The 12,502-nt window shown below is 43.9% G+C and overlaps 1 protein-coding gene across 1 annotated transcript in view; it reads left to right on the plus strand.

The window, feature by feature from the left end:
• The window catches only part of KBTBD2 (kelch repeat and BTB domain containing 2), a 31,248-nt gene that overhangs the window by 3,438 nt on the left and 15,308 nt on the right, over nt 1–12,502 (plus strand). Inside the window, exon 2 of the mRNA XM_069084298.1 lies at nt 11,611–11,686. The gene's annotated coding sequence lies outside the window, so the exon portion shown is untranslated. The remainder of the gene's footprint in view (nt 1–11,610; nt 11,687–12,502) is intronic.

Below are 12,502 nucleotides of genomic sequence, written 5' to 3' on the forward strand. Positions count from 1 at the left end.
TTAGGCTCTTAGAGATGGCAGCTTTGTGTGACCAGTGACTTCCAGGCTAGGTGTCTTGTTGCCAGGAATTAGAAGGATTTCAGCATTTCCTAGATATTTTTTTGTGTGTAGGAGAGTTAATTGGAGCAGCCCTTTAGTGGCATATATATTTCCTCAGTGCTTTTCAAATGATGTGATGGAGGTGATAGGGTGCAGGGAAGGGACCTAGCCCTGACATTAATCACTTGGGGGATTCCTGAATAAATCATTTAAATTCCCTTGTCTGCCTTGTAAGGGCTTGTGTCTTTCATAAAATAAAGTATGTGGTTCAATGAGTCTTCTTTGGTTAGTTAGAAGAACTGTGAAAGACGAATAGTTTTCCTACTTCAAGGGTGACAAACTCAGGAAGGTGAAATATTGTATTTGGCCTTGTATTTGGAGAAATTTCCACACTGAAATGATGGGTTACATTTTAATCATATTCCCTCATAATTCATGTTCTCACTGGAGATACAGATACATGTGAAAGGCAGTTATGACTCTGGTATGGCCTTGTACCCAGTACCAAAAACCATAGAGTATATACTGAAATGGGTCTTGTCAAGGTGAGCCCTGACATGGTGCAGATCAGAACCAAAGGGCGCCTGTTCATTCTGTCCCTACCCAGTTCATGTCTTTCCATAAGTTTGCCACAGGCGATCCATCTGCCTCCCTCCGATTTTGATGTTGAGGACAACAGTGCAGCATTCCAGGTATCCACAGAACCTCACCCACTTCCTGGTGGTCTCTCTGGACTCTTGCTCTCTCCTGAGTACTTGCAGGAATACCAGGTGCAGAGGGGCATCAGTGAGATGAGAGTCATGTCTACTTGTGCCCCAAGGCTCCCCTGGGGGCCAGATATACCAAGCTCTAGATGTTGCAGTGGAGACCTTTTGGAAGGCTAAGGAAGTAGGACACGGGCAGAGCATCCTCTTCAGTCCAGAGACCACGTGCTAATTGATAACAGGAACCTTCCTCTCAAGTGATGGGTCCCTATCCTACGGCCTGGCCTTTTCATTTTCCTTTGTGACCTTTATCCATTCAGTAGTATTGGGGTTAATCCATAACACATTTTCTTCCTCTTCCCTTGCTTCTTGAAAAATGTGGAGAAATACTATTTTATTTCCCACAATACCTTAAAGAAAACTATTTGTTGAATTAAAAGATAGCAGTTGGATTTTGATATCCAGGCACCTTTCTTTACAGAACTGTGCTCTAGTGAAAATGATACAAGAAACATTTACTTTTCATCATTTAGCACATAGTTGACTATTCCACAAGCAAGTGGTGTGACCCTCCCTGAGACACCAGAAGTTGAACTTGCGCCTCAAAGCAGATGTGTTTGCAGGATTCATTGTGAGCACTGCATTCTCTGGCCTGGACCTGTTTTACCCTTACACTGTGAGGGGCTTATGACCCCACTTACTAGGCCATTGCTTTGTTTTGGGGGAGCAGTGTAGTTTCTAGACAACAGAGGGGTCATGTAACTCTGACTCTGCCTTGGAGGCATCCCTCCAACCTCAAGCAAAGCCACAAACTTTAGGTCAAGGGTAAATGAGATAATCAAGGAAACTACATTTTGCTACCATAGACAATGAAATAATATAAACATTTTTTAACTCCAAGTTTCTCTGATAAAAGCCTCGTTTCTCAAATGTGTAGGGAACTGACTCAAATTTATAAGAATAAAAGCCGTTCTCTAGTTGATCAATGGTCAAAGGATATGAACAGGTAGTTTTCAGAAGAAGAAATCAGAGATATCGGTAGTGATATGAAAAGTGCTTTAAATCGCTGATGATTAGAGAAATGCAAATTAAAGCAACTCTGAGGTACTACCTCACACCTGTTAGATTGTGTCACTAACGTGACAGAAAAGGAAAATGACAAATTGTGGAGGAGATTTGGAAAAATAAGGACACTAACGCACTGTTGGCAGAGTTGTGAACTGGTCCAACAATCCTGGAGAACAATCTTAGAACTCTACCCAAAGGGCTACAAAACCATGTATACCCTTTGACCCATCAATAGTGCAACTAGGTCTGTATCCCAAAGAGATCAGAGAAAAAGGAAAAGGACCTATTTGTACAAAAATATTTGTAGCAGCTCTTTTTGTGGTTGCACAGAATTGGAAATTGAGGAGATGCCCATCAATTGGGGAATGGCTAAACAGATTGTGTGGCATGTGATTGTGATGGAGGACTAGTGTGCTATAAGAAATGACAAGGAGGGTGGTTTCCACAGGACATGGGAAGACCTCTGTGAAGTGAGCAGAGCCAGGAGACCATTGTATCCAGTGACAACAGTAATGTAAGGGTGACCAATGGTGAAGGACTTACCTCCTCTGATCAGTACAATGATCCAGAGAGAACTGCTGAACTTTGAGTGCAAATGGAAGCACAAGTTCTCACTGTTGATTTTTTCTTGCCCTTTTTTTTTTTTTGCAATAGGGCTGAGATGGAAATATGTTCTGCATGATTTAATATGTTTAATTGATAATCATATTGCCTGCCCTCTGGAGGAGGAGAGCGGGAGGGAGGGAAAGCATTTGAAACTGAAAATTTTTTTAAAAGTAAAAAAGTAAATAAATAAAAATCAAGATTCAGAAATCTGTCTTTAGTTTGGGTAACATCCTTTTGTTGACTGCAATGTCAGCAGATCCCTGTCCATTTATGTAGACAGCATTTTACAGTAAGTATACCATTGTGGTTTCCTTAGTTGCCCTGTGAGGCATAGAATTGTCCAGTCTTAAAGATAAGGAAACTGAGGCTTAAAGTGATTCCTCTACCTCCATGTCAGAAAAGTTATCAAGCTACAAATTCAGCGCTCTTTTTTCTTCCCCCGCGGCCGGCCCTTGACTTCCGACCCCTGGTCATGTTGCTTTGAAGAGTCATCAAGTTGGATTCTCATGAAGATGCCTTGACAAGTGGTGGTCAGTCTGGAAGTAACTTTCTAACCTAACATACATTCTTCCCCCTCTGACAGAGACCCACCCTGCATCTTCCTTTATCCCTTGTCTTTCAGCTACTTGCAACTTAGTTAACTACCTCAGTAATGACTTCTACATAAGCACATATGTTTAATTAAACAGATACTTAAAAAGTGTTGGTAGCCTTGCCAAATGAGTTCTGGATCTGAATGAGAATGCCAGGGTTCATATCTGGGCACCTGTGTGACCCTGGACATATTATTTCATCTGTCTGGGCCTTGGTTTTCTCATTTGATGGGGTTGAACTGCATAAGCTGAAGTCCTTCCTGTTCTAGATCGATTATGAGGTGGCGTGTAGAACATTTTATTAGATGCTAGCACACTGGCTTTGAAATGCTTTCCTTTCCTTCATTTCCAACCATTGCCCAACTGTGTTGAGAAAATTTTTTCTCATTCTTCCCTGTCTCTATTCCATTTGGGATCCAGAGAACCATAATCATGACTGAAGAGTCATGCTAGTGATACTTTGGAATCAGAGGAACAGCTTGTAAATCAGTGTTACCTTTCAGATCTCGTGAGAGTCACCCACAAGTTTATAGTTTTCCACAACATTCTTAAGATAAATACCTTTTTTTCAAAATTCAAAATCAACTGCTTTTATTCAGTTTATTGTTTTTTTCCTTTATGTACTTGATTGAAATAATTTTGCGTTTTTCATTACAAATATCCATTTTTGTCTACATTATGGTTTTTGTGGCCAAACAACTATTTATGTAGTTGTTCAAATGGGAAAATAGGTTAAGTTGTATTACTAGATGGAAGTGTGGGGGAATAGAATGGAACTTTGAAGCCTGCTTGTCAAAGAAGGGGAGATGTTTATTGGGTCCATTGGTGTTCAACTACAACCTTGTTATGTCTTTTGTGAGCCACAGAGTATGTGGGGAAAGTCTGAGAGTGGATCGCCAGGTAAGGCTCTGGAAATAACCTTCATGAGCAAATCTGTGATGATCTGGGGCTCTACTGTTCCTTGGGGGAAGAAGCTCATGGACGGGTGACCCACTTTGAGAACTTGGAGTGCTCCTGTGCCAAGAGACCAGCATGGGGGCCCAGCCTGCACGCTTGCCTGGGTTCGTCATCCTCTCCTTCCATGACGGCTGTCGGGATTGCTTGTTTGGCAGTGGGCACCCAGGACCTGGAGGAAGAAAGTCCTTGAATCAGGCACTGCAAAGTGATGGCTTCTCAGCACCCACTAACCACTGAGGGGGGGAAGCAGTCTTAGAAAAGGAACATTCTGTGCCCCCCCAGCAGAAGAGAAGCTCCTTGGAGTCAGGGACTTTCTCATCTTGTGTTGGCATCTCTGGCACATGGGAGGCCATTGTCCAAGCCCTTCATAGGACGCAGTGAGGAACCAGGGCAGGGAGAGCCTTGGCAGCTCATGGCTCTGCTGCTGGGCGGCTCTGCACCGCAGGGCTCCTGCATCGCCAGACTTTGTTCAAGGGCGAGTACCTGGAATGTTTTTCCTGTGCACACAGCCTCCTAGACCCTTAGCTTCCTTCCCAGTTCAGTTCATGGAGCACTTTTGTTAGTGTTACGGTATCTTATATCAGCTTACTGGTAGAATATTGTTTGTTTGGGTGTCCATATGCACAGCACCTGGCACGATGCCACATACTTAGTTCTTAATTATTACCTGCTAATTGAAGGTTGATAATAATTTTGTATTAGAACTTATTTAAGGAAGCAAAGAGGGAAGGAAAGATCCCTCATTTGACCCTTACCTTATGAGGTACATTCTGTCATCCCCCTTTTACAGATGAGGAAATTGAGGCAGACAGGTGAAGTGACTTGCTCAGGATCATGAAGCTAGTAAGTATCTGAGACAAGATTTGAGCTTACGTCTTGCTCGAGCTCTAGCCCTGGCCCTGGGGTCTTCTTTATCACCATAAAGAGTTATTAGAGGTGAGATATGGTAGTTTGGTTCTTTCTGAAGCTTCCTAGTTTCTCCATATACTGATGGTGGTCCTTTTCCATTGTCATTTTATCCCGTCACACATTTGTTCCCTTTCAGAATAGCTAATAGATTCAGCAGAGCGCTTAGAAAAGGGTCAGGACTAGAGTTTCCATGCCTTTCAAAGTTTGCCCTCTGTTTTAGCCAGACTGAATTAGAAGCTGTCTCTTCCCCGCCTGTAACACGCGGGTTACCACTTCATTCTGGAACCCTAATCTATGTGGAATCTGTTTCTCTCAAGCCCTTCCTAGGGTCTCCCCCGACTAAGACTCTGTTCAGCTCCCCCTGCACTTGGTGCCTTCACACGCTTGGTCCATGTTGTGCTTCAGGGTGTCCGTGCCTCCCGTCTGAAGGAGACTGGAAGGTCTTTAAAGGCCAAGGCCCTTGCTCTTCACATGGCCTCCTACAGCGTCCTCAGGGTCGCCTTTCATGTTGGTGGCGTTTGGAAAATGCTTCTGAAGTGAATTTGTGGGATCGATGTATTTCATAAAATTTGGCATTTCTTATATCCTGCTTCTGGGGTTCTTAGAAATTTGATGTCTGTGAACTTTGAAAACAAATTTTGATAACTGTATTTCAACATAGGTGGTTTTTCCTTTGTAGTCCTTTGTGTTATAGTTTCTGTGTTTAAAACCTGATTCTGAGAAGGCTTCACCAGACTGCCCAAGGGGCCAGGACATACCAAAGGTAGAGAACCCTTGTCCCACTTGGATCCCACGTTAAATGATTGGGCCCCGTTCTGTATAGGCAAAATGATTCTGGGGGAAGTTTTGTTAATAGGTGAAATAGCAAAGATCAGCTTGAAAGGAGTGACTTCTCAATTATTTTCAAACAGCAGCATCAGGAAATCAGGGCATATGCCTGTTCCAGTTCTACGCTTCAGAACTATCATGTAAAACCTTAAGACCAAAGAAGACATTTCAGAAGTAGCTGAACAAAGGGTGAGGCAGCTGCTGTGGAAATCTGAGGGTAATTGTATTTTGGCCATGCCCAGGCCTCCCTCCAAACTCCCTCTTGTCCCCCAAATTAAATTAATACCTTTTATTTCCTAAGAATTTAAGATTTGTGCCACTCCCTGAGGTTTTGATCTGAAAGGGGAAATGATTCAGTCTTGAGAAGTGTAAATTTTAAAAGACCTGACCATGAGAACCTAGAGATCTGGCCACACCTGCTTTTTATAGGTGAGAAGGGGCCCAGCTGCTGGTGGATTGGGGGCCCTGACTCCTGGCTTGGTCATCTGAACAGGGAAGGAACTGGCTGCTGGATAGTCTGTCAGCTGTCTTCAGCCTCAGACCTTCTGTGAGATTCACTCTAGGTGGGGTCTTAGATTTTCAGCTGAAAGTTACCTTCTCAAGAACAAGATTTCTGCTTTCTGCTTCTGCAGATTTGTCTGAAGGGGAAAAGATAATAGATGGGAAGCTGAGGGCCAGGGAAAGGCAGTGACTGACCCATGATCTTACAAGGATCACAGTGGGTTTCACCAACCCTTAGAAAGCTTAGTGCTCTTTCTCTTGGGCTATACTGTTGTTCATCCCGTCTCCTTAAAGTGGTTTACAACCAGTTCCCAATTTTACAGTGGCAGAATTTGAGCATTGTAAGGGGCCTTAGTGGCCATATTAGCTAACTTACGTCCTTTAACATGCATTAACTAAAATATTTTGATAACTTTATTTCAATATAGTTGATTTCCCCCAGACTGTCAGAAGGGTCCATGACACAAGAAGGTTAAGAACCCATGTTCTAAAGGAATTCTCACCAGAACATGCAGCAGGTGGTCACTTGGCCTTGGCTTGCAGACCTCCATTGAGGGGAGCCCCCTCCTTCTTGTGGCAGTTAAAAATGGAGATTGGTTTGTAAGTTGATTCAGAAATCAGCATGCAGTTCTTGAGAGAGACAGTGTTCTTGGATTTCCAGCCAGCTCACCAAAGGCTCTTGAAGACCTAGAAGTCCATGATCTTTTGGAGGTGCTAACAGCTCATCCCACCCTGCCTCACCTTCTGGGATCATACCTGTCAGATGTTGTCTGACAGTCACTCCTGACTCTTTGTGATCCCATTGGGAGATTTCTTGGCCAAGAGTGGTTTCCCATGTCCTGCTCCAACTCAATAGGTGGTTTGGCCAGGGTCACATAGCTAGAAAGTGTCTAAGGGCAGATTTTCGGAGTCTTCCTGACTCCAGCCTTGACGTTCTATCCATGCACCATCTAGCTGCCCTGATACCTGTCAGTGGGTCCCTGGAACTAGTTCATATGGAATCCACCCAGTGGGCTTGGGGCCTTCCTTTGACTGTCTGAATGTTATCCATTATTCTCTCTTTTTGATCAGGCTGTCTCTTCTTTTCCTCATACAGGTACTTGGGGATTTGTTACACTCTTTCTCATAACAAAATCATTTTGACCCATTTTTCCATGGCTAGCAAATGCTACGATAATAGTATTACAATACAGTATCATAGAGCCTACCCACTGTAGAGAACAGTCATTCTTTGCAAATAAAGTATTTGGTATCATATCTAGATACTAGAAAATTATTGTTTCTCCTTCTTCGGCATTGGAGGGAGAAAGGAAGGAGAGAGTTTCCTGAGCAAGTTAATGTGATTCCTACAGCCTAGGATGAATGTGGTTCAAAAGCTGTGAGGACAAGAGTATTCTGTCCAGAGTAGACTTCTTGGGCGCTGGTAGCCTTATCTTCCTTAGAAAGTCATCTGAATCGGCCCTCGTGCTTCCTTCTTTAGGACTCCATCCCTTTGATCCACTGCAGGGCAAAATCTGTTTGGCACATGTGCTGTTTGATTTTTTCCTAAGGAATTTATTACAGTCTAACTCCATCCTGGGCCCAGTTCATTCTATATTATTTCTCTTTATGAACTGAATGAATATGGGAAGAAGAGAAAAGATAGGAATTCTGTCTGGGACCTATTGGCCATGGGCGTTGCATTGCCTAGGAGACATTCTGGGAGGGGTGACCAGTAGGCAGCGAGTGTTGTGGGATTGGTGGGCAGAAGAGAAATTAGGAATGAATGGTCAGGCTGTCCCCAAAGTCTTAGTGCAGTTTTAAGGTTTAATAGATTTCATAGCTTAAAATTGCTTTAAGACTTTGAGGTCACACTGTCTAGATTTAGGGGTCAGGCATAGAGATAATTGAGCCCAAGATCACCAAGAAAGGGTATAAAGCTTGGAAGTCCCCAGTGGTTTGGGGTCATGTTGTGGCTAGTGATTAAGCAAAAGGAATTACAAAGGGTCAGCCAGGTATGGAAGGGCAGCTCGATGGGTCACAAGAGTGACTGAGGCCTTGTCCCCTGGCCGTCCCTCAGACTAGCTCCATGTACGTGAGCAGTGCATCTCAGTGGCTCCCTCCTCTCTGCCTGTGCTCTGCACTTTTTCCTCGCCTTTGCCTCTCTTGGCATCTTTGGATGCCTTCAGGACTTACCAAGGACCACCTATTCTGGGAAATCTTTCCTGGACCATTGAGTTGAGTTCTCTCCTCAGATTCCCTTCTAGCTCAAATCAACATTTAATGGCCTTGTCTGTGTGAGTGTTGTAAATGGAAGCTTCTTGAGGACAGGGACTTTCTCTTTCTCAGCACACAGTAGGTGCTGAATAAAAGCTTGTTGAATCGAGAAGAGTCTGGAGGCAGGAAGTTACGATGCTTTTAAGATAGACGAGGTAGGAAGAGCAGGGGGCCTTCTGAAACAGGATGGATTCAGGAGTCTGCAAAGGAGGGGACGAAGACAAGAGGTGGTACACCACGGAAAGTAGGACTGATGGCATAGAAGAGGACGAAGTCCAGAACCAGGGTGGCTCAGTGGCTGGTGATGTCATCAGCAGAAACAGAGAAGTTAGTGGAGACCTGGTTTGAGGAGAGAAGATGATGGGTTTGAGTTTGAGGTGCCTTGAAGACATGGAGGAAGAAATACCCAGGAGGGAGTTGGAAATATGGGAGACAGCAGAACATGTGGGAACAGGTGAAATCACTAAAGGAAAGAGCGTAGAAAGGGAAGAGGGCTAAGGAGGAGAGAGACAGAGATTGAGAAGAGGAAAGGAAAATGTTTTCTTTAATGTGCCTGGGCAGGCTGGAGGGGGCAGTGGAGTCAGGAAGACCTGAGTTCAGATCCAGCCTCAGATACTAGCCGTGTGACCACAGACAAGTCAGTTAACCTCTGTTTGCACCTCCCAAGGTTGTTGTGAGGGTCAAATGAGGTCAGCTTTATAAGCGCTTAGCACAGTGCTGGGCCCATAGAAAGCGTCATGTCCAATGTTAACCATTAGTCATCATTGTTATTTCTACTTATCAGCTGTGTGACTCTGGCAGATTTACTTAACCTCTTTGAGCCTTGGGTTCCTCATCTACAAAATGGAATGATAATAGCAACTACCTTTTAAGATAGTTATTTTAAAGTACTGTGCAAACCTTAACGTTCTCTGTAAACGTTAAAAGCTAAAGGGCAGTAGAAATGTTGGCTGTTATCCATACGATCATCCGAGGTTCTTCATAGTTTCACCAAGCTGGGTTTCCAGCTTTCCTACTTTGCTGCCCTCCCCGTACTTTTTGCCCTAGCCATACTGGTTTTTTTACGTTCCCTGAACTTTCCATGGGCCCTCTTGCCTTGTTCATGCAGTTTTTTCAGCGTTCAGAATTCCCTCTTTCATTTTGGCCTATTGAATTTCTTACCTGGCCTTCATCACTGAATGGCAGTCTCAGACAAACTGAGACCAGGGAAAGACCTTAGCTTAAAAAGGCCAAGGTCCACACAGTAACAGCACATTGTGCAATGACTAACTTCGATAGACTGGGCTCCTCTCAGCAATGCAAGGATCTAAGACAACTCCAAAAGACTCGTGATGGAAAGTGTTATCCACATCCAGAGAAATCGCTGTGGGGTCTGAGGGCCGATGGAAGCAGACTCTTGGCTCTTTTTTGTTGTTTCTTCTTTCTTGTGGTTCCTCCCATTGCTTCTAATTTTTCTTTACTTTGTGACTAATGTGAAAATATGTTTAATATGCATGTATGTGTAGAGCCTGTATCAGACTGCACACTGCCTTGGGGAGGGAGAGGGAGGAAGGGGAGAAAACTTAGAACTCAAAATCTTATGGATGTGAAGGTTGAAAACGAAAAATAAATAAAATTTTAAAAAGTGAATGAAAAAAGGCCAAGGCCCCTCAGTGCATCCAAGGCCATCGCCAGTCATGCTGACCTGTTTTACCACTGTACCCAGATGGCTCCAGAGGGAAGGCGGGGCTGGTGGCTTTGCACAGCCTGTTCCCCTAAATCCAGCTCCCTGCAGTCAGGACATCACCTTCCTGGTGTCAGGGTCCTACTGGAGAAGGAATGACAACAGCAACTGAATTCCTCACAGAAGACTTCTTAAAGAAAACCTTAAAAATAGGCATTTCTCCTCCTCTGTCTTCAACACACACCCACACCCACACACATACACACACCCACACATACCCACCCGGCACCCCCATACACCCACACCCCCCCACACGCACACACATACACACACACCAACACATACACACTCCCATACACCAACACATACTCATACCCACACCCTCACCCATACCCACCCACACCCACTCACCCACACCCACACACACCCTTCAAGTCCTAACCCTAACCCCTACACACACCCACATACACCCCTCCACACACACCCGCACCCTCCCCCCACACACACACACACACTCACCCTCACCCTCACCCCTGTAGGTAATGTCTTTCCCTTCTGGATTTCACTTAACACTTTGCTTCATATCTCTCTCAAACTCTATCATGGTGTAATTAATATATTTTTTTAATCATCATTCTCTCTATGACTTCTCCTTTACTAGGCCTAGAGTCTCCATGAGGGCAAGGGAACGTGTCTTATTCACATTTTGTGTATCACTCAGCATCTAGTCTAGTGCTCTGTGTACAGCAGCCAGTCAATGAACATGGAATGAATGACTTGTTTTATCTTTAAATTGGTGTTACTGTGGGAGAATAGCCAGTTTTTCTAGTGTATTGATTATCAAAAATGTTGTTAGTCTAAAAATTAATGTAGCCCAGTTGTTGCATGATTGGTTTTTTGAATGAATGGAAGAGTCTGGTTAGTTTATCATGTAATTCAAGTTCTGATTTGGAAATGAAAAGTTGTTACCTTAAACGACCCAAAGTTTGTTCTGTTTTTACACCTGTTTTGAATACTTCCATAGCTAACTTTGTTGGCAACTTGACAGTCAATTTCAAATTCATGTAATAGTATAGTTTGGCAGGAAGTACCATTTGATCCTTGTATAGACACTCTTGCATAACTGACATTCTGTGAGCAAAATATTAGCAGTATCAGTGAGATCCTCACTTATGGTTTTCATGTTAAAAAGTATTTGCCCTTTGGATTTTTGAAACTGAGCATCATGTAACTTAATTAGGCCTGAAGATACTCTCTCTATACTTGCATACATTTCCTACTCAGGTCTTCCCTCTCCCTCATCTGCCTTCTCAACAAGCCCCAAATTTGAGTAAGAAAAAAAAGATTCCTTTCCACTTTTCCTCCATAATTTCACCCATGGTTATTCAGTTGTTTCTATTGCAGGTGAGAAAAATTGAAGGGGTATAAATGGTATTTAGTTGTTTTTTTCTGTTAGTAAATGAAATTTTTTTTTAATTATTTACAGCTGCTCAACTGTTCATCTGTTGTGAAAGGAGCTGTTCCTGCTGATAGCTGACATACATCCCCAGACTTCGGTCCAGGTGAGAAACTGCTCTCAGAGCCTGCTCTACCCTGACAGAGCTGTATCTCAGAAACACTCCCTCATCCTCATTGCATCAGATCAGCCTCAGGGAAAAAAGTGGGAAGATACACAAGTCAGTGTAGTTTGTGTTAGTCACAAGCAGAGACTTCCTGGCTTTGTCCAGTTCAGTCACATTGCTGCGCTTAGGCATGTGGCACTGGCTTGGGCTTAGAAGCCTCAGCCTTCAGTGGATCCGTGATTTCATTGTCCATGAGTGTGCCCTGCCAAGTGGTAGGTGCAGGAATGCATGTGTGCTCTCGGGCATGCTCCCCTGTGAATCTTGTTCTGGGTGGGAAAACTTGACAGTAAAAGCTCTTGGGATTGCTTTTACACAGATGTAACTTGAACAACATGCCACCACTTTTGAAAGGCCGCTGCGGAACATATAGGCAATGTGATTCTCGTGAACAGTTCTATCACATGGGGCACTAGAGGAAGACCCTTGCTTGTCAAATGATCTGCTTCTGTTGTGGGAGATATCTCTAGTTGGTAGTCCAGTAGGTCAGTGAGCACATGGTGGGCAGGTACTGCAGGTGGTCAGTCAGCCAGCCAGACCCAGCACTGACTCCAAGGAAGAGGGGCCTGGATTAAGAATTGTGCCCTGCCTTCTGACAGACAAATACACATTCTTCCTGTTGTGCTACATGGTTGCCATTGTCATGGAAGCATCTTCATTATAGATGAACAAAGAGGCAGCAGAAATGCTGACTTTAGTGAATCACCATTGATGACTTTCAGACAAGGAGTGGTGTAAAAGAGACCATCTAAGGAATAC

Source organism: Petaurus breviceps, unplaced genomic scaffold (assembly GCF_028583685.1).
Source record: "Petaurus breviceps papuanus isolate PSGF00001 unplaced genomic scaffold, PetGlider_PUasm1.0 174, whole genome shotgun sequence".
Classification (NCBI taxonomy): Eukaryota; Metazoa; Chordata; class Mammalia; order Diprotodontia; family Petauridae; genus Petaurus; species Petaurus breviceps.